This window comes from Onychomys torridus, chromosome 8, assembly GCF_903995425.1.
Source record: "Onychomys torridus chromosome 8, mOncTor1.1, whole genome shotgun sequence".
Lineage (NCBI taxonomy): Eukaryota > Metazoa > Chordata > Mammalia > Rodentia > Cricetidae > Onychomys > Onychomys torridus.
The window spans coordinates 59,879,525-59,905,588 of NC_050450.1; positions in this window are offsets into that span (position 1 = coordinate 59,879,525).

Genomic DNA, 26,064 nt, shown 5'->3' on the forward strand with positions numbered 1-26,064 from the left:
AGTTTTGTTTTTTATTTTTTGAGACAGGGTTTCTCTGTGTAGCTTTGCGCCTTTCCTGGATCTCGCTCTGTAGACCAGGCTGGCCTTGAACTCACAAAGATCCACCTGCCTCTGCCTCCCAAGTGCTGGCATTAAAGGCGTGCACCACCACTACCTGGCAACGCACCTATGGTTCTGAGCACATAGCCTGAGTACTTTGCACTGGGTGAGCCCACATGCCACACAACCTCTATGATGCATCTGAAACATCTTGGCTCAGAATCTAGGCTGTTCTTTGCTGCAATTACAGCCTTTTCCCTGTACATACAAGATCTTTTGCTTTTATAGAAACATGATAGCTTCATTATGGATTATAAAGATTTAAATATTTTCCTATTTTTGTTCTTCAGCATGTAAATATCAAGTTAGCATGTGTTTGCACTGTATTATGGGAGAATATTTGGGTTTACAAGTTTGTGTTTTGACTTGCTGACTTGAGTTACCTAAAGAAATGCTAAGTGAATTTTGGCTTGGGATTAGGACAGAATTTCCACCAGCTTCTGGAATGTGTGCTGCACATCTGTGTAAAGCATGAGAGATGCAAAAATCCAACTCTGAGAGACACTGAAGTTTCCCTACGTCTACAGCATCAACTATTCAACCAAGATTTAAATCCTCATGCAAAAATAATCAAATATATCTATCTCAATAGTTTGCAAATTTGCTTTCATCTTTTGTTAAAATTATGTCTTTTGATAAAATAATATTACAGCAAAGAGTTATTTAAAATAAATTTCTGTCTTATTTTCAGTAAAAATGAATGATTTATATACTATTTTATATGGATACATACCCAGAATTATGAAAAAATTTGGGGAAGGGGATGTGAAAAAATGTTTAATTGTTTGAAGATTTTTCCTTTTATTGAAGATAGATTCTTTTTTCTTACAATATATCCTGAATATGGTTTCCCATCTCTTACTCCTCTTAGTTCCTCTCCATCCCTAGCTCCAGTTCCAATCCTTTTCTTATCAGAAAAGAACAGCATTCTAAGAGATAGCAATCAAACATAACAAAGTAAAATATAAGGTAAAACAAAAACCATCACATTGCATCAAAGTTTGACAAGGCAAACCAACAGAAGGAAAAGAGTGCCAAGAGATGGCACAAGAATCAGAGACACACTCATTTACACACTCTAGAGTCTCATAAAAATACTAGGCTGCAGGCTATAATATATACACAAGAGGACCTGGTGCAGACCAATGTAGGTCCTGTAGGTCCTGTGCCTGCTACTTTAGTCTCTGTGAATGTATATGATCCTTGCTCAGTTGATTCAGTAGGCCTGTACTTCTGGTGTCCTCCATTCTCTCTGGCTCTTAGACTTCTTCTACTTCATCTTCTGCAGGGTTACCTGAGCTCCTAGGGGAGGGATTTGATGGAGACACCCCATTTAGAGCTGTTTTGCAAGGACTGACTCTCTCTCTCTCTCTCTCTCTCTCTCTCTCTCTCTCTCTCTCTCTCTGTAATGCCTGGTTGTGGGTCTCTGTGTCTGCACCTGTTTTATGGATTGTAGCTTGTTTATCTTTTATTTAATAGGTAATATCCACATATAAGTGAATATATATTATGTTTGTTTTTCTAGGTCTGAGTTACCTCATTCAGGATGATTTTTCTAGTTCAATCTATTTGCCTGTAAATTTGATGATATCTTTTTTAATAGTTGAGTAATACTGCATTGTGTGAATGTACCACATTTTCCTTATCCATTCTTCTGTTAAGGGACATCTAGGTTGTTTCTGGTTCCTGGCTATTATGAATCAAGCTGCAGTGAACATGGTTGAGCAAATGCCCTTGTGGTAGGATGAAGCATCCTTTAGGCATATGCCCAAGTGTGGTATAGTTTGAATTTGTGGTAGATCAATTCCCTACTCTTTGAAGAACTGCCATGTTGATTTCAATAGTGGCTCTACAAGTTTGCACTCCCACCAGCAATGGAGGAGTGTTCTCTTATTCCACACTCTTACTAGCATGAGCTGTCACTGGTGTTATTGAAATTATTCATTCTGACAGGTGTAATATGGAATTTCAAAGTAGTTTTGATTTGCATTTACTTGATGGCTAAGGATGCTGAGCATTTCTTTAGATGTTTTGCAATCATTTGCAGTTCCTCTATTGAGAATTCTCTGCTTAGATCTGCACCAAAAATTTTTGAGAACTTAAAAAAATTACTGTAATTTTTTATTGATTCTTTGGGAATTTCATATCATGTATCCCAATTCTACCCATTTCCCAGTCCTTCTATGTTTGCCCTTCACCCTTCTATCCTTCCCCCGCAAAAGAAGAAAAAAACCTACTTTGATCTTTTATATTTCCTGCTTCTCTATTACCTATTCATTTGTCATATTTTGGGGGCATGAATTCATGAAAAAGCCACCTGCTTGTGGCTCAGGCTGTTGTGACACACGGCCAGAATCCCTACCCTGCTGGCTAAGTTTTTGTTGCAGCCTCTCTGCAGCAAACTCCATAGGTTTTTGTGTTAAAAAAAACTGTAAGAGTTAGGCACTTTCATGTATCTCCCTTGCAGACAGCTGGATTTTAAAACCAGTCTCTTAAAGCCTAAAACAAACTTTTTCCTACTAACAAAAATGATAGGATATTTACTGTATCCCAGCTACTGGATCATTATGTTTCTATTAATATTAAAATGTTAATATATAAAAAATGTTAATATATAGCAAATTAAACACTCTAAAAAGTATACTGAGGTTTCTAGCTACCTGAAGATAACTTTAACTCCCTTTAATTACTCTTTTATTAAAGACACTCAAGGATTTGAGTCAAACTGTTTGATCCAAATTATACATAAAACAATTGGTCTCTAGTAGTAACAACATTTGTGGTATTTTACACCCTAGGAGCTAGTATTTCTTGATTAAATATATATTTAAGGTATCCTATAGTACAGTTATCCAGGATTAAAAATTAAACAATAGCCACATCTTAATAATAAAGTGGAAATTGGCAACATGATAGTCATTTTCGTCTTCCTAGAGTTCTTTTTCCCTTTCTGATTGCTAAATAAAAAACAATAAGATCTGGTCATATTACAAACCTACAAAATACTGACTTCTCCCAGATATGGCCTCTTGTTGATGCCAGTGCCATAAATAATATTCAGTAGCCTGGGAAAGGATGATTCTGTTGTGAAAGAATTAAAACTGGGGGCCAGAGAGATGGTTCAGTGGTTAAGAGCACTTGATCTTCTTGCAGAGGACAGGGTTTGATTCCCAGCACCTACATGGCAGCTCACAATCATCTGCTACTCCAATTTCAGAGGATCTAATGCCTTCTTCTGGCCTCCATGGGGACTAGGCATGGTGCACAAACACATATGCAGGCAAAACATTCATACAAACAAATAAGTAAATACTTTACCAAAGAATTAAAAATGATACTGAATTGTTATCCGATTTCTTCTCTGGTGTGCCTGTCCATTAACTTCTCCAAACTGGAATGCCGTGATAATAACAAAAATATAGAACAGATCAAATTTTTATTCACAAATAAAAATTATAATACTTTATTACATTTATTTATTTAGTCTACATGCATGCAATTATGTGCTAATACATGTGTGCGGGTTGGAGAGTACCTTGTGGAAGTCAGCTCTGTGCTTCCACCATGTGTGTTCTGGGAATTGAGCTTGGGTTCTCAGGCTTGGCAGCATGTGCCCTTGTTTACTGAGCCATCTTGCTGGCCTGAAGTACATTAATTTCAATATTGAAGGCTAATATTTTCTAAGAGCTAGAAATACCACTCTGCAGGAGGTTTGAAATAGCTATGAAATTAAACGGCACAAAGAAAAGAAAACCTAAAATTCAGATAATGATTCTAACATTCTAAATATGGAAAATTTTATGAAGCACATATAATTGTAGATAAATTATATGATATATATACTTAATTTGTATGTGGTTAAAATACCTATTTCCCTCACTTCATTTAGACAGATAATGTTATTAATTATTTTTGAACCTTAGGTATAATACTTCTATCATATGTCACACGTAAATGTTATATAAAATTAGAATAAAGATAAACCAGACCTACCATGATAGCTAATAGATTTTGATGGCATGATCCAGGAGTTTTTCCTTTAATGGCATTGCTAGTTATTCTTTTTTCTTAAAGACCACTTCCCCACTACTAAGTCTTTTCTATATGAGATCCTAGGAGTGAGCCTTCCTAGTAATCAGAAGCATAAAATAATACTTAAATTATATTTGGCCTCCACAGCCACAAAATGCATGATTGGTAATAAGGAGAACTGTGAATTAAAGTCTCCAGAAAAAAAGCTACAACTGGTTTGAACAGACTTCAAAGGCTGATTGGCTGATTCTAATGTCAGTGGCATTAGAGAGTGTTGCAGAGATATTAGAGAATGTTGGAAGGTTGTAGATCCAGAGTCTAGTTACAGGTTGTCTTGGGCTATGTACCCTTTATTGTTTACTTCTGTGTGTTACCTAACATCTACTGACTATTAGATACATTATTTGGAATGTATAAACAGACCCTCAGATTCTATTAACCACAAAGCGAAGAATGTCATCAGAAGGAATCTGAGGCCCATAGCAGGTGTTTCACCACTTTGCTGTAACCTGCCTGCCTGACATTTCCACCAACATATCTGAAGTGACTTTCCTTAAGATTTTCTTTGCTCTGTTACTATTAAAAACTTCATGAAACTATTATTTCATCATAACATGGTATTTGAAGTAACCTAAGTCTGTGTTCCTGGGTAATGGTCATATTTGACTCCAGAATAAACTATCTCTTACCTCCTTTGAGGTGAGAGCTGTGTGTTTTATTTCATCAGCTCTGAATCAGAAAGGGGTTTAGAAAGGTGTAGAAAGAGTTATACTTAGGCTAAGTATTGTTAAGTTCAACCTTATTCATTCTCTAATGATAGTACCTTAAAATATTGAACGAGAAATTGAAGAAGATGTCAGAAAATGGAAAGCCCTCCCATGCTCATGGATAGGCAGGATTAACATAGTAAAAATGGCGATCTTACCAAAAGCAATCTACAGATTCAACGCAATTCCCATCAAATTACCAACACAATTCTTCACAGATCTGGAAAGAATAATACTCAACTTCATATGGAAAAACAAAACACCCAGGATAGCCAAAAGAATCCTGTACAATAAAACAACCTCTGGAAGTATCACAATCCCTGACCTCAAGCTCTACTATAGAACTACTGTAATAAAAACAGCTTGGTACTGGCATAAAAACTGACCTGTGGACCAATGGAATCGAATTGAAGACCCTGACATTAACCCGCACACCTATGAACATATAATTTTTGACAATGAAGCCAAAAATGTACAATGGAAAAAAGAAAGCATCTTCAACAAATGGTGCTGGCATAACAGGATGTCAATGTGTAGAAGGCTGCAAATAGATCCATTTCTGTCATCATGCACAAAACTTAAGTCCAAGTGGATCAAAGACCTCAACATAAATCCAGTTACTCTGAACCTGATAGAAGAGAAAGTAGGAAGTACTCTTGAATGCATTGGCACCAGAGATCACTTTCTAAATATAACACCAGTAGCACAGATACTGAGGGAAACAATCAATCAATGGGACCTGATGAAACTGAGAAGCTTTTGTAGAGCAAAGGACACGGTCAACAAGACAAAGCGATAGCCTACAGAATGGGAAAAGGTCTTCACCAACCCCACATCTGACAGAGGGATGATATCCAGAATATATAAAGAACTCAAGAAATTAGACAACAAAATGCCCAACAGTCCAATTAAGAAATGGGCTATAGAACTAAACAGAGAATTCTCCACAGAGGAAGTTCAAATGGCTGAAAGACATTTAAGGAATTGCTCAGCATCCCTAATTATCCGGGAAATGCAAATCAAAATGACTCTGAGATACCACCTTACACCTGTCAGAATGGCTAAGATCAAAAACACAGAAGACAGCTTATGCTGGAGAGGATGTGGAGCAATGGGAACTCTCCTCCACTGCTGGTGGGAATGCAAGCTTGTACAGCCACTTTGGAAATCAATATGGCGCTTCCTTAGAAAATTGGGAATCCATCTCCCCCAAGAACCAGCTGTAGCACTCTTGGGCATATACCCAAGGAATGCTCAATCATACCACAAGGGCATTTGCTCAGCTATGTTCATATTAGCATTGTTTGTAATAGCCAGAACCTGGAAACAACCTAGATGCCCTTCAACTGAAGAATGGATAAAGAAAATATGGTACATATACACAATGGAGTACTGCTCAGCAGAGAAAAAACAATGACATCATGAGGTTTGCAGGCAAATGGATGGATCTAGAAAAAAATCATCCTGAGTGAGGTAACCCAGACTCAGAAGGACAAACATGGTATGTACTCACTCATAGGAGGATACTAGATGTAAAATAAAGATGACTAGACTGCTACACAACTCCAGGGAGGCTACCTAGAAAACAGGACCCTAGGAAAGACACAGGGATCACCCAATGACAGAGAAATGGAGATCTACATGAACAACCTGGACGACAGTGGGAGTAATGAAGGGCAAGATTTGAGGGAAAGAAAGCTTAGGGGAGCAGGAGATCTCAGCTAGATCAAGAACAGAAAGGGAGAACAAGGAATAACAGACCATGATAAATGAAGACCACATGAGAACAGGAATAGGCAGAGTGCTGGCGAGGTCCCCTTAAATCCACAATGATACATCCTCTGTAGACTGCTGGCAATGGTCGAGAGAAAGCCTGATCTGACCTAGTCTGGCGATCAGATGGCCAAACACCCTACCAGTCAAGCTGGAACTCTCATCCAATAACTGATGGAAGTGGATGCAGAGATCCTCGGCCAGGCCCTAGGTGGAGCTCCAGGTGTCCAATTGTTGAGAAAGAGGAGGGACTGTAAGAGTGTGAATTGTTGAGCCCAAGATTGGAAAAGCACAGGGACAAATAGCCAAACGAATGGAAGCACATGAATTATGAACCAAAGGCTGTGGAGCCCTCAGCTGGATCATGCCCTCTGGATAAGTGAGACAATTGAATAGCTTGGTCTGTTTGGGAGGATCCAGGCTATGGGACCAGGAGCTGTCCTTAGTGCATGGACTGGCTGTTTGGAACCTTGGGCTTACACAGGGACACTTTGCTCAGCCTGGAAGGAGGGGACTGGACCTGCCTGTACTGAATCCACCAGGTTTAAATGAATCCCCAGGGGAGTCTTGGCCCTGGAGGAGATGGGAATAGAGGGGAGGTGCTGGGGGGAAGCTGGGGGTGGGGCGGGAGGGGGGAGGACAGGGGAACCCATGGCTGATGTGTAAAATTAAAACACAAATATAATAATAAAAAAATTGAACAAGATTTCTTTTTCTGGGAGTGGTATTCATAAGAAGTTTTAGAAGAAATGGTTGGAATGTACAAGGAAAATGTAAAACAAGGCATTTAGTCAAGCAAATCTGGCATGTATTGATTTGAATCAATAAATCTTCTGTCTTCTACTTAAAATAATCAAAGACAGCATATTTGCCTGCAACATGAATTTAGTTGTGTTATAAAGTTGGACTTCAGAGTACCTACTAGAATCTCCTTCATGCAAAGCAAGAATAACCACACGTGCAGAATGTCCATAATTTTATACTCATGTTTGTATTTCTTAAATGGTTCTGTAAGCAAGTAGTGCCATCTCAAAGGAGCCAGCTAAGTTTTTCTCTGTTCCTAGATTTTAACTCTCTGGGACTCTGCTGTATTATTCAGAATCTCCTAAAGGCATGGAACCAATAAAACATTCATTTGACAACAAAATGAGATTTAGTAGATTGGCTCACACATTTGGAGGCTGGCCCTTGAAGGCTAAAGAGCAAGAAAAACCAGTAGCTGTTGAATGCAAGGACCTGGAAGCCACGGAACAGAGGGATGGATGATGTAGTTCTGTCTGAGGCTGAAGGCCTGGAATCTCCCTGGAGATCACTGGTGTGAGTGGGCATGGAAGAGCTAAAGAAGTGGGACCCTGAGGGCTATGGGTGGTGACAATAGGAGTAACCTGGCAAGTGGTTGCTAGCATGACCAAGATTCTGGGTTTGATTCTGAGATAAGCTGGCAGGCATCTTCCTTTTTTTTTTTTTTTTTTTTTTTTTTTTGTTTTTTGTTTTCAAAACGAAGGACTCAAAAACTTTAATTAAAACAGTCTTACATCTTTTAAGGAAGTCCAAGTGAGGCAACCTCCTGAAGTACTTTATAAACCCGACTCCCTGTGCTATGTGCGTCACCTGAGCATTTTAAATCAGTCTAAGAAAGCAATGGCGAGCACAGGGACCGACAAGTGTGCCCCTCCCTGGCTGGCCTGATGAAAGCAGACAGACATTTGGAAGTCCGAAGGGAAATCAGAAGGGGGTGGCGGCTGGAAATAACAATGACACTGCACTCAAGTAGTGAACCTTAAAGAAACTTAGACCCTAAACAGAGGCAAAGCCCATGAGTCACCCGATGACGTTCCAGCTAATGTCACCAGGTTATACAGAGGGCTTGACTGAAACAGGCACTTAGAGTGAGAACCTGTGGGCAGATGAGTGGATGCCTTGGTGCTGAATCAGTACCTGAATGTTACTTAGTTGTTATTTAAATAATTTCTCAATGTAAATGCTTCTGCACTACATGTCACTGCTATCAACTGCTCCATCAGCTTAAATCACTTCATCTGATCAAATCCCCAAGCCCCTTTCCTCCTGACCCTGCTGCTGTGGAACCCACCAGAGAGCAGAAGAAAAGGCAAACGCTCATTTTACCCTGTTTTTATTTCAATGCAACATGCAGTAAGAAAAAAAAAAATCAACAGGATTGATTAGCATTTACAATGCTTATAGAGAAAAAGGTCTTAAAAGCAACTTAGTTCAGATTTAAGGAAAAGCACTAATTAAACACAAATCTATTTCCAGATACTCACTTTGAACCAAAACGTGAGAGCATTTGGTAAATATTTATGTCTGCTGTTTAGTTGCATTATTTTATATAATCTCTGATTCTTGGGATATCCAGCCCCAATTTTCCTAACATAGCAGGGAAGACATATACATGTGACCAATTAAATTAAAGGGGGAAATGGAGCTGGGAGACCCCAGGGCTGCAAAAATATATACAAGCATTTACCTTTTCCAGAACAAAACATTTCTTCCATAAAAGTATTAAATAGCCAAGCCCTATAGAACTAGGGCCAGGACTACTTTAAATATAACTTCTGTATTTTTAAGAATATAGGGCAGAAAGCCTTTTGGGTGATATTTATACATTTTCACACACTATCTCCAGGTCCCTAACAAATCATGAAGCACTGTGCAGAATCAACAAAGCCGACTTTCTTACATCATCTCTTCATTTAATCTCATCAATTATTAGCAAAGCAAAGGGGAAATACTCAGGAAACTACAATCCTCATTTCAGCAACTGCATAAGATATTAATGACTATCTTCTTCTACAGCTCACTATGTATTTCTCTCTGTCTTCATTAAGCATGTCAGAAGATTATGGGTTTTTCTTCCTCTTCTTTTGAGACAGTATCCCATTGTATAGCCTAAGTTGTCCTAAAACTTGTGACAATCCTCTTGTCTGTCTTTCTTAGGCTAGTATTACAAGTGTATATCCCCGCTTCCACCTATGTTTTAATTTTTTGAATAAAAGTGTTACCTACATATTCATTTCTGGAGGAGATGAGCCATTTGTTGAGTTTCCTGGATTATGTTATTGTAGTTTCTCATTGAAACTCAGTAATGCTTTGAGACTTCTTGGACCTCAGATATATAGTTCGTATCTCTGCTGTGGAGTGGTGGTCTAATTTTGCCTTGGTAGTCTGGATCAATTATCCCCCTCCACAAACACTGAACCTCCTTTGTAGCCTGTTGATTTAGAAGCACATGGAGCCAAAAGTAGCCATGGGAAAGTCTTAACCTCTAATCCAATGGAATCATATTATGCATTCTGACAGAAGCAGTCCTTTCTCTGGAACAAAGACTTATAAGCCAGCATAGCAAAAGATCATGAGAAGTAGCAAATTTTTTGTTTATATGCCATATAAGTTTATAGTAAGATTATTGGTATTTCAGTTCTACCCCTTGATTCCTAGACATATAAATCTAAAAATAGACAAAACAGTACCATTATTGTGCTCTAGTTTAGAGATTACACAATCTCCTGGAAAGCCTTGCACAATCCCTGAAGGATGTCATTACCTACCTAGCACTCTCACTGTGTATCTTCAAAGCCCACCCCACTATTCTGTCATGCCAGCTGCTTTAGGATGATGGCTAACATGGCACAATCAACTAATTCCATGAGCATGAGCCTGTTGCCACACTTCTTTCTCTGTGAAATAAGTACTTTGCTAGAAAAATGGTATGTGTGGAGTACTCTGATGTTACATAACACATCCTGTAAATCTCTGTAAGGTATATTGTAGTTTGGAGAGGAGTATTATATACAGAGAGGGCAAATCAATAACCAAATTGAGTGTTTATCCCAGTGAGGACAATGTGATGCCCCTTCCATGATGGAAGTAGTCTAGTGTAAACCTTATACCAGGTCATTGGATGATCTCTAAGAGAATAGCAACACATTGGAAGATCAGTGTTGATCTATGCTGTAGGAAGATTGGGCAACATCACTGGCCATGCACAAGACAGTATTGGTAAGTGGACATCCATGTTACTGAGTTCATATATAAGTTTTATTTGTGCCACTGTGGTTAATGAGATGATAGGATGCATGAGGAAAGAAGTTTTCTAATGCCCACTATACGGGTCATCCTATCTATCTGATTATTAAAGTGTGCCTCTGTTGAGGTCATTTTTGTTGAATGTTCACACAGAAATCATAAATTATCACTCATTTCAAGAGGTCTATCAACATATTTCAACACCAACTACCCTCATTATTTTCTGATCATCCACCAAACCACTGGCTACAATACATGAATCAGTATATAGCTGCACATCTGACCAGTTTTATTTCAAAGTAAAATGCACAACCCAGTGCACTGTTTGAAGTTGTGACACTGTGAAGATTTTCTTCTATCACTGCTCTTTGAGTATGTTTTAGGAAGGGGGCTACTTGCTCAATATTAGGTGATGTGGTGGTTTGAAAGAAAATGGCCCCTAAAGGGAGTGGCACTATTAGAAGGTGTGACCTTCTTGTAGTAGGTGTGCCACTATGGAAGCAGGCTTTGAGGTCTCATATATGCTCAAGCCATGCCCAGTGAAACAGTCTACTTCCTGTTGTCTGAATCAGCACATAGCAGCCCCTTCCTCCAGCACTATGTCTGCCAGTATACCACCATGCTTCCCTCCATGATGATAATGGACTAAAACTCTGAAACTGTAAGCCACCACCTCAATTAAAGGTTTTCCTTTATAAGAGTTGCCATGGTCATGGTGTCTCTACACAGCAACAGAAACCCTAACTAAGACAGTAGTTAGTACCAGGAGTAAGGTATTGCTGTGATAGGATAGACTATGTTTTTGTTTGGAGTAATATGGACTTTAGAAATTTGGGTTAGGAAAGTGGTGGAATGGCTTTCAGCACTGCTTAATGGGACAGACTATTAGGAGCATGGAAGTCAGTGGTGATTTGAATTGTGTGACTGAATCAAGAGGATTCAGAGGAGAAGAATATTAACATGTGGCCTAGAGGTCATTCTTGTGCTTTTTTGGTAAAGAATTATGGTTGTTTTTTGTCTTTATCCAAAGAGTTTGGCTGATGCTAAAGTGAAGAGTTTTGGGTTAATTCCTTTGGCAGAGGACATCTTGAAACAGCCTTGTATAGACTTTGTTGTGTGGCTACTAGTGTTAATTCTAATGAAGATATTTAATGAAAAGGAGCAAGTTGAGCAAGAAAAAATATTTAAGGAGAAAAGAGGCACCAGGAAGTGGAGTGGAGCTAAGTCTTGTTTTCAAGGAGATAAACAGATTAAGAAATGGAATAAAGGGAGTAGTGACCTCAGGGCAAGATCCCATCCAACTAAGTTTCCAAATTCTGAAAAGGAAATTAAGAAAATCTTTGAGCCTAGTGTGGTGGTACATGCCTTTAATCCCAGCACTGGGAAGGCAGAGGCTGGTGAATCTCTGAGTTGGAGGCCAGCCTGGTCTACAGTGCAAATTCTACAAGAGCCAAACTAAGATAGTAAAGGAAACCATGGAAAACAGAAAGCTGGTAAAGTTGTAATTAAACAAGAGGGCCATGTTCCAGTCCCAGCAAACAGCAGAACTTGGCATCTTTGGTCACATGTATCTGGCTTTAGAGCCAAGGATAGAAGAAAGGTATTATGGAATAGCCTCCACAACTACAGAAAGCTGCTGAGGCTAGGCATGTGTCAGGGGTGTCTCTGAATGGAGGCCTAGAGAGGCCATTGTGTGACAATCTAAAAGTGAAGCCTGGATTGCCTTGGAGACCCCAGATGTTGGAGATGCCAGAGCCATGGGATACTTGCTGAGGATAGCTGCTAACAGGAACCAGCTCAAGAGACAGAAGTGTGTTGCAGTCAACAAAGCTGAAAGGAATTGGAGATCTGAAGAGTATTTTGACATCAGACATGGAGGTGAAGAGTTTGGCATTTACTTAGCTGGTTTTTGGTCTTACTTTGGTCCAATATTTCCTTACTATGCTCTCTGCTCTATGTTTTGGAAAGGTAATGCATATCCAGTGCCATCATATGTTGGAAGTATGTGGCCTGCTTTTCTATTTTGATTTTATAGTGGATAAGAGATTGTATTAATCTCAGAAGAGACTTTGAACTTCAGACTTCTAAATAACTTTGAGCCTATTATAGACTATGGGGACTTTTGAAGTTAGATTGAATGCATTTTTGCATTATAGCATTGCTACAAGCCTTTGGGGGCCAGGGAGTAGAATGTGGCTTGAAAGAAAATGGCCTACACTATTAGGAGCTGTGATCTTGTTGAAGAAATGTGTCACTATGGAGGTAGACTTTGAGGTCTCAAATATACTCAAGCCACACCCAGTGATACAGTCTACTTCCTGTTGCCTGCATATCAACATGTAGCTCCTTCTCTAGCACCAGGTCTGCCTGCATGCTGCCATGCTCCCCATCATGATGATAATGGACTAAACCTCTGAAACTGTAAGCCACTACCTCAATTAAATGTTTTTTTATAAGAGTTGTCATGGTCATGGTGTCTCTTCACAGCAATAGAAACTCTCACAGGAGGTGAAGACTACTAAAGTGAAGAACCGTGTATAAATAGACTCTAGTTTGAAAAAAGATCCATCAAAATTGGAAAAGAAGCTAGGAAAGTAACTTGGTGTACATGCGGTTCTACAGATTTTTGAGAGAGGTAAATCTATGGAAGGTTTTGGCTGAAAGCATAAAGAGGAGGGGGTGAGGGATAGAGAAAGAGGCAAAATGGTAAAATGAAAGGAAAAGCACATGATTTGCGCATACAAAGAATCCTAGAGAGTGCCCCACGGTAGAAGAGCCTGAGAAACATGAGAGCAATTCTAGCACCAAACTGAGAAATGTACAAAGAAAAGCAACATCTTTACAAACTTGATATGCAAGAGTAATGATTAAAATGCCAAAACTAAATAACTAACTAAATAAAAATAATAAAGTCTCAGAAACTGTAACTAGCAAACAATCGAACAAACAAAAATAACCTATCAGAAACAAGCAAGCAAAGTAATAAACAAATGGCAGCATAATAAAAACATGTTAGGTTAGATGATAACACATTGGTTACTACTTCCTTCATGGTGTTATGAGTTTTGAATTCTTTGCCTTCCTTTGATGTCTTAAGTAGCTAATTACACTGCTGGGGAAGGTATGCCTTGCAATTCCAGTTTAGACTTGCAGAGCCATATATGGGATATGCACTGCATGAGTACCTCTCATTCTTTTATGACCAGTTAAGACTTGTCACCTTTTGGAGGTAATTTATGCCACAGGTGCACTGAGATGAGTGAGGTAATTCTCAGTTCTCTCCTGGGAGGTGAGGCAGGATGGGTGAGAGCCCTGGATCTCATCAACAGTTTGTTAAAGTTTTTAAATATACATTTATTTTTGAGATTGTAATATAATTACAATATTTCCCCCTTCCCTTTTCTCCCTCTTAACCATCACATTTGCTCCCCACTCTTTTTCAAATTCATGGCCTCTTTTTACATTATTATTTCATGCATATATACATACATATTCCTAAATATATATAACCTGCTCAGTCTGTATAGTGTAACTTGTATGTATTTCTTTCAGGGCTGACTGTTTGTCAGTGGAGACACAATTGGTGTACTCTTACCTGGGGAAAACCACCTCTCCTGCTCTCAGCTTTCCTCAGTTGTCTATTGTTCTTTATATAGGTCTAAAGCCTCATGGGATTTTCCCACACCCACTTCGGTATGTCCACTGGTATTATATTTGTTCAGCTCACATTTGGCCAGTCATGTTGTTGAGATTTTATGGGCATTTCTTCTGACATTTCTAGGAGACACAATTGCACAGCAAACTCCCTGGTCCTCCGGCTCTTACGGTCTTCCTCCTCTTCCACAATGCTCCCTGAGCTGTAAGTACTGGAGGATTTTATAAAAGGAGCTTTTGGATCTGGGCTCCACAACTCTGCATTTTGACTGGTTGTGGCTTTCTGTAGCTGTTTTTCTGTTTCAGCAACAATCTGGATATTTTATTCTGCCAGCAGGTGAGAGAAGGGACTTTGTAAGCTATTGCTTAGTGGTTCCCATAAACCTCAGCCAGTTCCTACACTCTGCTTTAACTTTTGCTCCTAAAAGGTCAGTAAAAGAGGAAACATGCTTCCCGGGAAGTTTCCATTGCCTTAACTGCAGTGGCTTCTTTCAGCAGGCTTTACCAGTCAACAGCTCCCGCATGCTTCCCTGCAGAGATCTTGCCTGGCTCAGGAATTTCATTTTCAGTTCCTAGCTCTTGCAAGAAATGGAAATATGATTATTTTGATGGTTACTTTCATTGATAATGTTTCATAGCTATCATTTTATCTAGAAATCCAACATCTTGTGATACTGTATATAAAAATGCCAGCCAATTAATTTTACAGTTTGGGACTCTCTGCCTGGACAGGAGATAGCTGAAGATAGAGCTAGGAAACCACCAAATGATTTCAGCTGGAGACTTGCCCTTCCCTAGATCTCTGGCTGTCCACTCTGGCACAGTAAATGGGATCACTGGTCTTTTTGTTGTTGACCTTCTGGCATAAAATCATTTCCCCACCCTCTCTCCCTGGTTACAAGTTTAAAGATATTTTTCTGCTCTGTTCAGTCTAGTTCATTTCGGAGATCTGACAGAGTGGGTAGCACCGCCTCCAATCCTGGTGTCAGCTACTTGCACCTGTTCTGGAAGAGTAGTTCAGCTGTGATTATGACTGTATTAAAAAATAAGAATAGTGTCTTATGGTATAGTCTGTCACTCTGTAATTAAATGACTCTCTAAATATAATACAGCAAATACTTGTGACTAAATTTGTTTTGCAAAAATGGGAGGAGGAGGCAAAGACATTACTACCTTAAGTCAACATAGCAGGCTCACTTCTGACCCTCTACTTCTATTTAAGGAAGCTCTAAGATACGCAAAATTTCTACCTTGTTTCTTTCTAAGGGTGCATGTGGAATTATTGTAACCATTTTAATGTTCCATTTTGTGCCTAATATAGTATGGGACAATTTAGATGCTTATAAGGCATCTCTGGCCACAGACATAATACCCAGCAGAGGCATTATGCATATATCTCGAGCTGACAGGCATCTCAGACAGCAATTTGCTTACATATGGAGCAACTGAGAAAAGGCCAAGCAAAATCAGGACTTGAGGTGAATACTCAGACCTCAGCTACTGAACTATTAGGATCCCCAACTCCTGAAGTCTCTGCTCCATTTCTCCCAGAGGTCCATAATCAGGTGAGGATGGGTCTCCTTCAGGGCTCGGTAGAGTTGATCTTTGCAGGTCTTGTCCCAAGCCCTACTGAGGCTGAAGAGCTTCCTCATCTTGTCTTGGTTGGTGGCTTCAGCCCGCACTGCCTCATACTCTTCTTCACTCAGCGCAGCACCATGCAGCTTGTCCAAGACAGGGTCCACTGATGTCACTCGGGCCACCAGCTGCTCTCGATGGCGGTCCACAAAGTGGAGCAAGGCAGGAGATTCTAGGGGTAAAGATAAGACTGGCAGTGATCAAAGGCTCTACTATTATTCTCCATTTCTGTTTGTATATGTTCATGTGTGTACATGCATGTGCATGTGTATGTGCATGTGCACAAACATGTGTATGTTTGGATGAATGTGTGGATGCAGGTACACTTACATGTGTGAAAGCCAGGAAAGAATGTTTTTTTCAGGGTGCTGAAATTTTTTGAGACAGGGTCTTTAAAAAGCCTGGAGCTTGCTAATTAACATAGGTTGGCAAACTAGTGATCTCTAGAGATCTACCTGTATCCATGACAAGCATGTACCATGATAAATGGCTTCACACTGCCCCTGGACATACACCTCTCTACCCCATCCTGGTGAAGTTTTCAATGACAAAGTCCTTTTTTCAGTCTTCTCTCCCCTTCAGCAGCAGAGGCACACACTGGGACTATCAAGGGCTCATGTGGCCTGTGTCATGCTTACTGACCTGCAGGGGTTGGGGCATCCAGTCTTGGTGCAGATCTGAGGTCTCCTGAAGGAAAGAGGAGATGAAGAAGTTGTTTATTTTGAAAGAGGGTCTCATTCTATAAGCCAGGCTAACCTGGAACTCACTATGTAATCCAGGATGACTTTGAACTACTGATGCTCCTCTTGCCTTGATTTTGCCCAGTGTTGGGTTTGCGGTCATGAGATGAGTAGCTGTACTTGACTGTAACAGTTCTAGTTTTGAATGTATACCACACACCTTGAAATACTCATTCACTTCTGCAATTCTTAGTTTTTGATAACAGACTTCAGACATATCATTTAAAATCTAAAATAAGGATAGGAAAGGTCCTTAGATTTGTTCTAGGCAAAATCTCTTCCTTAAACATATGGAGAAAGTGAGGCCCAGAGGCTGTGATAATTTACAAATAGAGGATATATGAAAGAGCAATAAAAATCTCTCCCCATGTCACAGCCTAACTTCTATCCTGTTTTGGCCTGAACTGAATAAATCCTTGGTGGAGAACCAACCAAGTCCCTTATTTGATGACTTAAACCATCTGACATCTTGTTGTCAGCAGAAATCTATCTCCTTGCCATTGTTTGGTCTTTTACACTCACATACTGCATATGTGTGTGTGGCATCAGAATTTGGCATCTGGATGTGGCATCAGAATTAAGGTAAAACTAATGACAGCACATGGAGATAACAAGAAAAAAATGTAGTAGAAACAACAACAGTGGAAAAATAGGTTTAAAAACTACTTGTTAAGAGAAGAGGGAATTTTCCATAGATTTTGTAGCTTGTGTGAATACAGCTTGGGAGTTTGAATAGATCTTAAGCTCAGTGTGACCTAAGTGTAGGAAAATGGACACAAGTTGCCAGCTTATGGTACTGGAGACCCAGGGTCCATTTTTAGGGAGAGATGGGTAAGTTCTTTATATTCCTTAGTGAGTGCTCAGTCTTGGGTTCATTCTGACTTATCCCTAAACTAGAGCACCTTCTGAAGAAAGTGCATGAGTAACCAAGTGTTCAAAAGCAAAGATTTAAGAGGAATGAAAGAAGGAATTGGAGATGTTTATCTTGAATAATAATGGGAGATACAAAGGATGCTGTGGTCACAGTCTTCCAGTATCTGAATTATTTCTCATACAGAAGAGAATAGATTTCTGTGAGCACCAAGGGACACAATTAAGACTAATGAGAGGAAGATATTGGAGTAATACAAAGATAAAACAACATTGCTACTATTTAGGCAAGACCATTGTATGAGATGCATACAGCAGGATTGGTCGTTCCTGGAGTGCTGGTTAGGAGGGCTGGGGTTTTGTGTGCATGTGAGTGCTAGAGCCAGAGACTGAAATTATATTATTTAATTAGTCTTTTCTACCTGAAAACATATATACTGATCCAGGATTGAGTATCTGATGTTGCCAATAGTGGCTTAACTCATTAATCACCCAATCATTTAGGCTTTGTTCCTTTATTTTACAGCCAGTGCATGACTAAGAATTCTTCCAAAGGCCTCATGGACGTCAAAATCTGTTAATTCCAGGGCAGTGTGGAGGTACTAGAGAGTAGGAAAGAGAAAATGGCCTAGAATCATATTGTTTGGGGTTTAAATTTGAGTCATAACAGCTATTGGGTATCTTGAAAAGCCATATAAATTCTCTAGACTATTTCTTTATATCAGCTGACTCATTAATGATTTTACCCTATCTCTTGATTCTCTGGGCTTGTTCTACTCCTACCTGGTTTAAGCAAGGCCTCCCATACTTGACTCCCACTAATCTTCTGGTTCAATTGGAGCCATATGTCTGATTCCACTTGGCCAATGTAGATCTCAGAAAAGAGCTGTGATTCTCCAGGGCTTCGATAGCACAACTCCAGTTCCTGGAGAAAAAAATCAGCATGTGAGAAACTACTAGAGGATTAGGATTTCTGTGCATGCCTTTAATCTCAGTACTTGGAAGGCAAAAACGGTGCATCTCTGTGAGTTTAAGTCTAGCCTGGTCACATAGTGAATTCCAGGACATCTGGAGCTATATAGTGAGACCCTGTCTCAAAAAAGAGTAGTTGTAGTAGTAGTAGTGGTGGTAGTAGCAGCAGCAGCAGCAGCTACTGATCATTGTGCAAATGAGGTCTTTCCCCTGGCACCTTCTTGGCCTTGCTCAGTCCTCTAGTAACACTGATTATCTTCAATACTAAGTTCAATCACCACCACCAAACCATGTATCCTGACTCGGAAGGATGAGTACATATCCTATAGATGAGTTAGAACTCATTTCAAAAGTATTGCTTGTATACCATAAAACAGATTTTTCTAATTCCATTATGAACTGATCCTTCTTCCTCTTCCTCTCCCATCTTAAATGCAAAGCTTGTTTAGCTGAATGAACCCTAATCTTGACTGTTCAATCATTATACATAGCCTCTCTCCTTCTCTCAAACCTTAGGCAGAACTCTTGATTCCCTATTATCTCCCAATCACCACCCCACCCACCCACCCCAACCCCTAAACACAGTAAATGACACCAATGTCTCCTCAATGCTCAGGTCCCAAATCTAAGCACCATTCTTAATCTCTCTCATATTTGCTCCCAAATAGCCAAACCACCAAGTTCTTCCTCTGTTTCCAAAATGTATTTGGAGACCTTTTTGGTCTTGGCATCTGTCAGGTCTTCTGAACTATGTCTATTGAAACATAGTGGCAATGTGTTTATATTTGTGAATAATAGATCATGTTCCTCTCATTCTTTGTTAACAACTGATACTGCAGAAAAACACCATATACTCATTTTGAGGTTCATGTTTTCCAACAGTGATGGTTAGCTTCAACTGTTAACTTGACATAACCTAGAATCACCTTGAAAGGAAGTTGAAATGATTGTTTATATTAGGTTGGCCTGTGGGTACCTCTGTGGAGGACTGTTTTAATTAAACTAACTGATGTATGGTAATCCAGCTCACTGTGGGCAGCACCACTACTTAGGCAGGAGCCCTGACTTATATATTTAAGACAAGAAATCAAACTGAACATAAGCAAAAAAGAAAGTGTACACACACATTTTTCTTTGCTCTTGTCTGGGGATGTTACTACTTGCTTTAAGTTCCTGTTACTGTGATTTCATTTATATGGGGTACCTGGAGTTGTGAGCTGAAATAACCTCTCCCCCCCCCTTTTTTTTGCTAGGCAGTGGTGGTGCACACCTTTAATCCCAGCACTCAGAGGCAGAGCCAGGGAGATCTCTGTGAGTTTGACGTCAGCCTGGTATACAGAGCAAGATCCAGGACAGGCACCAAAACTACACAGAGAAACCCTGTCTCAAAAAACCAAAAACAAAACAAAAAGCCTACTAAAACATTAACTTAAAACACAAACATAACTTTTCTACTTACTGGAACCTGGTCCAACATTAAACAGAATCATCAGAATTCTTTCAGATGTTGTTTGTTGCCTTTAAAAAATGGAGCTTCTGTCAGAGAGCTTAGAACAAATGAATTATCTGATTCTGCAACATCCCTTTCCATCTCTATTTTTCTTTGTAATACATGTTACTTTTATTCATTCATTCTTTTTTATTATTAAATCTTTTTCTTACAATATATTTTGGTCATGTTCTTTCTCTTCCTCAACTTCTCCCAGATCCTTCCAACTTCCTACCCACCAACTTTATGTTCTCTCTCTCTCAAACAAAAAAAGAAAGTCAAAACAAAACAAAAAACCAATAAGACACAAGTAATAAAACAAAAAACATACAAACAATCCAGAAAATTTAAAAAACATAAACAAAACCCATGGAGTCTGTTTTGTGTTGACCAGCCACTCCTGGGCCCATCTCCTTTTCTAATGCCAGTCTTTGTCTATTTAACACCCTGTAAAACACTAAGAGGTTATTCTTTATTTTCATGCTGTTATTTCTTATTTTCTTTTTGCCACACACTAAATATGTGATCATTATATCTTTAGCAATTAATTTTTTTCTTGCTTTAATTTTGTCTTCCTAGAGATGGTACTTATTGAGGTTCTCAGTAATAGAATTGTCCTTGCCCTCTGAGTTTATCAAATCTATAGTAACTGCATTCAACCACGAATCAAGTCTTTCTAGCACATGAAGATAAGATTTCCCCATAGTTCCTCATAGCTCATGTTTTGTTGTGGTTAGTAATGAAGCCAGTGTGTTCAGCTACAGTTGTGCTCCTTGTTTCTTTCAACTGGATGGCGTTGATACTCTGTGGCCAAACACACCTCAGAGCTCCAATATCTTCCCCATCTCTTTGATCCTATCTCCCTGTTTCAAATCCCACACATTTTCTCCTCAATCTCAACTTTCCTGGTCCATAGAAAATCCCTCAGATTGGCCCACAGGGTTCCCCAAATCTAGTATCTGATTCAGGTGAAGGGTGGACATCTGGCTGCTCACCTTGGGAGTTATTTCCAGCTTCTCTGAACCAGAAACAATATAGCGTGAGCCCAAATAAAGAGAATCCAATGGGGGTGGCTTGTGTATTCTCACAAACTGGAACTTCTCTTCTTCATCATCTATGGCCTAAGTAACACATAGAATGGTGATTTAGCAAAATTTTTGCTCCATGGAATCTGGTCTGAATAAGGTGAGATGGTAAGTCAGTGTGTCTGTATGGGTGTAGGGAAGTAACACCACCTCTGTACCTATCTTCCCCATGTTTAGCCACACAGACAGCTTTGCATTTGGTCTTTGTCATATTTATAGTGGAATTGGGGTCACTGCAAGAGATGAAGTAAAAGAGAAAGGCAACAGGTTGGACATGGTGCTTTCACATCTTCCTGAATCAATGAAAGGAGATGTAGAAGGTTTCATGGAGAGCACAGAGCAGCAATGTAGTCAGAGGAGATTTCACGTATGCTAGGACCAGGCAAATGTGAAGCAGAAAGTAGGACCACTCATTCACATGAGAGTTCTCTTTACAACAGCCTCATGTCCTAGTGAAGATCCCTCTAGAGAGCTCTGGCTCATTTCCTGTTGTCTGTCAGCCCACTCTGGCCCAGGCTCTGTGTTATCAATATTACCTTCCGAATGGTGCAGTCATTGGGGATCAGGTAGAGATGGATGGTGACTTCCTTAGCATGGTGGGGACGGTAGAGCAATGTGGTGGAGGCGATCGGGATAAAACGCTGAGCAGCTGGGATCATTCTCAGTAGGACTCCCATCAGGGAGAAGCTGGGGTTTTCCAGGACTATGTAGTGTTGTTCCACCCTGGCTGGCTTTTCCAGGGCCATCCTTTTCTCTTTAAAGTGAGCCACTTCGAATAAGGAGGTGTCCACATGGCCCCCTGTCAAAGAAGATGTCAGAGACCCAGGGTTGTGTCATGAACGATTGTGTCCTCCAGATACTTCATGTTTTGAAATCATACCTCTAGGTTGATAACATAGGGAGGCAAAACCTTTTAGAGTAGTAGTTCTCAACCTGTGGTCAGGGTCCCTTTGAGGGACCCCTTTCACAGGGGTCATCCAAAAAAATGGATATTTATATTATTGTTCATAGCAGTAGAAAAATTATAGTTATAAAGTAGCTACAAAGTAATTTTATGGCTCGGAGTCACTACAACATAAGGAACTGCATTAAACGGTCACATATTAGGAAGGTTGAGAACCATTGCTTTAGAGGGTGAAAAGATTATAGATGTAACATCTTCAAAAATGGTAATGATACTATTATGAAATTGGCCTTTTCTATTCTATGAGCACACAGAGAAGATGCAATCTGTAAGGAAATAGACCCTTACTAGTCCCTACTGGCACCTAATCTTGAGCTTCCCAGGACATCTCCCAGGACAACGTTGCCAACTTTCAGCCCGGCAGGCAGTGGCTAGAGTTCTTAGCACTGCTTCAAAATGTGGAGTGTGAAAAATGGTCTATAAGCCACAACTAAAGCAGACTTGGTCTCCTTGGGCCCTGCTGTACATCCTGACTCTAATCCCGCATTACACAAGCCAACTAATCCTTAAGAATATGCCCTCATTTAGAGTAAGGGCAGATCAAATTCACTTACCGCTAGACACACAGAACTGCTGTGGAACTTAACACATTGAGTCTTTTGGTCATGCCCTTGCATAGGTGAAAGCAGGGCCCAAGATGGAAGTGGTAATGGCAAGGACTCAATGCCCATCTGAGCTAGATTTTAGTAGGTTGACCCCCCACCAAGGCTAGATTTTACTAGTAAATAGAAACCAAAAGTGTTTCTTTGTCTGTGACAGACCTATGTTGTTTTGGGTGAGTACTGTGGAAGGACTTTGGAACTTTGGGCTAGAAAAGCCATTGACTGTTGAAAGCTCAGTGGGCTGTTCTGTGAGCGCTTAGAAGATAAGAATGTTGAGAGCCATCTAGATGACAGAGGCCCAGCTTATTACTTTTCAGAGAGAAACAAAGACTCTACCAGCCTTTTGTGTGAAGAATCTGTGGTCCTGCTTATCTGGGACTGACGAATCATCAGTGATTAACAAGATAACAGAACTACTAAGGCAAAACTTTGCTTTGCTAGGAACCTCGATGCTGGTCCACTGGAGCTGCGAATTTAGCAGTTGAGGTGAAATCTTCTGGGAAGTGTTTCCTGAGAGTCAGCACACAGAAGCTGTGTTCCAGAAGTGGCCAAGGTTGTACTTTGTGTTGGTAGTCAAACTTGATAGTGTAAAAGTCACTTAGGTGGCACTGATTTTGAAAATATGAGGGATCATGGGGAACAGCTGAGATTTGGCACTGTGAGAGGCCAGGAGGAGTCAATGGTGAAGGTGCAGCCAGAGTAGCAGTGGAAGCCCCAGGACTGAAGGGATCATGGAGAAAAGTTGAGGCTTTGCACAACCCAGAAGAGGCTATTGGTGAAAGTGCAGCCCAGTTGCAGTGGAAGACCCTAGTATTTTAGAGATGCCAATACCATGGAGTGACTACCAAGAACAGCAGCAGCAGTGGAATGGAACCTGCCAGACCTTAGAAGATGAGCTGTGTGTGCTGCAGAGGGCAGAGCCGGAGAAGTGACCAAGCCCACTGGAAGAGACCAGAAGATTGTGAGTAGATCTCAGACATTGGATATTGAGTTATTTACAATATTAGAGTTTGCTTTTTGCTTTGCTAATAGTGTGACTGTGCCCTGGTTTTTCTCTCTTGAAGTAAGAAGGTATTTAATTTAGTTTTGATTTTTATAGGAGCCCATAGCTGAAAGACTGAACTTTTAAAAGAAATTTTGGACTTTTAGGGAGATTGGGTATTTTAAGGAGACGGAATTTCAATGTGTTTGAATTTGTAAAGACTGTGGGACTTTTAAAGTTATTTATGGTTTTAATGTGGGATCTTGGGGATGAGTAAGAAAGGCAAAGTGTGGTTTAGTAGTGAATGTGTTTGTGTGTCACAGGGTCAATTGTGCTGGTTAATCTTATGTCACCTTGACCCAAGCTAGAGTCATCTGAATGGAAGAAACCTTGAGAAAATGTCTTCATAAGACCCTGCTGTAAGGCATTTTCTTAATTAGTGATTGATGGAGGAGGGTTGTGGGTGTTTTCACCACTGGGCTGGTGGTCCTGGGTTCTATAAGAAAGCAGGCTGAGAAAGCTAGAGGAAACAAGCCTGTAAGCAACACCTCTCAATGGCCTCTGCATCAGCTCCTGCCTCCAGGACCCTGTCCTGTTAGAGTTCCTGTCCTGACTTTCTTCAATGATGAACAGTCCTGTGGAAGTGTAAGCCAAATAAACCTGTTCTTCCAAGCTTGCTTTTGGTCATGGTGTCTTGTTGCAGCAATAAAAAGATCTATAGCTAAGACAGATACTAAATATTCCTTGTTTCATTTAACTTCACGGTGTACATACCCTTGACTTTGCCAGATCTCTAAGTATTTCAGTTTATCACCCATTTTCTTCTGGGATTCTGGGTGATACAGTCTGAGTAAAGAACACTTAATAAATGATAGTTAATATTGTTACTGAGGAGATAATTTTCCATTTGGGGAAATATTTACTTAAGCTCAGAAATATTATAAGGCTGGGAGACACATATCTTCACAAAAGATATGTCAGACAAGAATGGAGAAAGGAAATACCTTAGTTTCCACCTCTGTGACCTTCTCTGCTTTGCTAAGGAAATCATGAGCCTTTCCCCCATCACCCACCATCCTATATGCCTGCTCAGGCTTCTCATCACCATCCTCCTCCTCCTTATCTTTCCTTTGGTTACCTTGGAGGTCCACAAAGTGGGGAAGGTACACAGCAGCCACAGCTCCTTGCTCAGCTTTGATGTCAAACAGAGGTCCTGCCACCATCCAACTATGCTCCAGGACATCCCTGTCCCAGAACTTTCCCCAGGCACAAAATTCAACCTCAATGGTCAATGCCCTTTTCACCACAAACTGGAGACCTATGTTGGGATGGTGGTAATAACCAGCTGCTGGGAAGTGAACTCTGGAAAAAATAAAGAGAAGCAGGAACCACATACAAATTCACTGAGGTGCAGGGTCTGGACATGGTAAAAGAGGACATCATCAACTTCAAGAAGTTGTTCTGCCCTTTATGTGTAGATCCCTCATTTTTCTTATGTGTAAATAGAGGTAATGGCAACACTTACAGAGTTGTGATAAGTGATATAATAAAAGGTCACAGCTTAACTCCCTGGGAGTAGTTAGCTATTTCCATGATGATGGTAAACTAGACAGGTTTTGTCATTTTAAAGGGTCCACTTACCATTAATTAATAACACCTATATACCAATATCAGTTATAGTCCCTTGGAACTGAAAACAGTGTTTCATGAAGTATTAAGTGACTTCCCAAAACTCCCTCCTGGTAAATACTAGGACCCTAGGATGTTAGCCTTTGTGTATGTAAATTGTGAATGATATTTTCTCCCAACTGAAACAGTCTCTATGACAATGTTTAATAAATGACCAAGTATCATGTAGGAAATTCTTATTATGATTTTAGACATTGATTAATTTTGTAATTATAAACCCTTGGAGTGAAGGCCACACTATTTATGGTAGGGTCCCTAGCTATTAATAGGGTTATTAGTACAGCAGGAACATATAAACTATAAGAGCTTAAATGAAATTTATAAGATATGACAAATCAAATATAATGAGCAAATGATATCTGCATTGTAATTATAATAATCACCAACAAAACCACATTTCAGATAACTGAGCAAAGTTGAAAGCAGACTGGGTTTGTTTAGTTGATATGTAGAACTCTCATCGGCTTTGTTACATGTGGTAATGGTGTATGGGTGACAGAAGGTGAGGTCTGATCTTAATTTAGTGGAATGCATAGTGAAATATTTAAAGATGAAAGAACCTACTGCCTTGGACTTAAAAGGCTGTAACCATAATGAAAAAGGAAGAATGTTAGTAGTTAAAATGAACTTGCAACAATGGTGTGGAGTTGGACAGGAAGTTCTT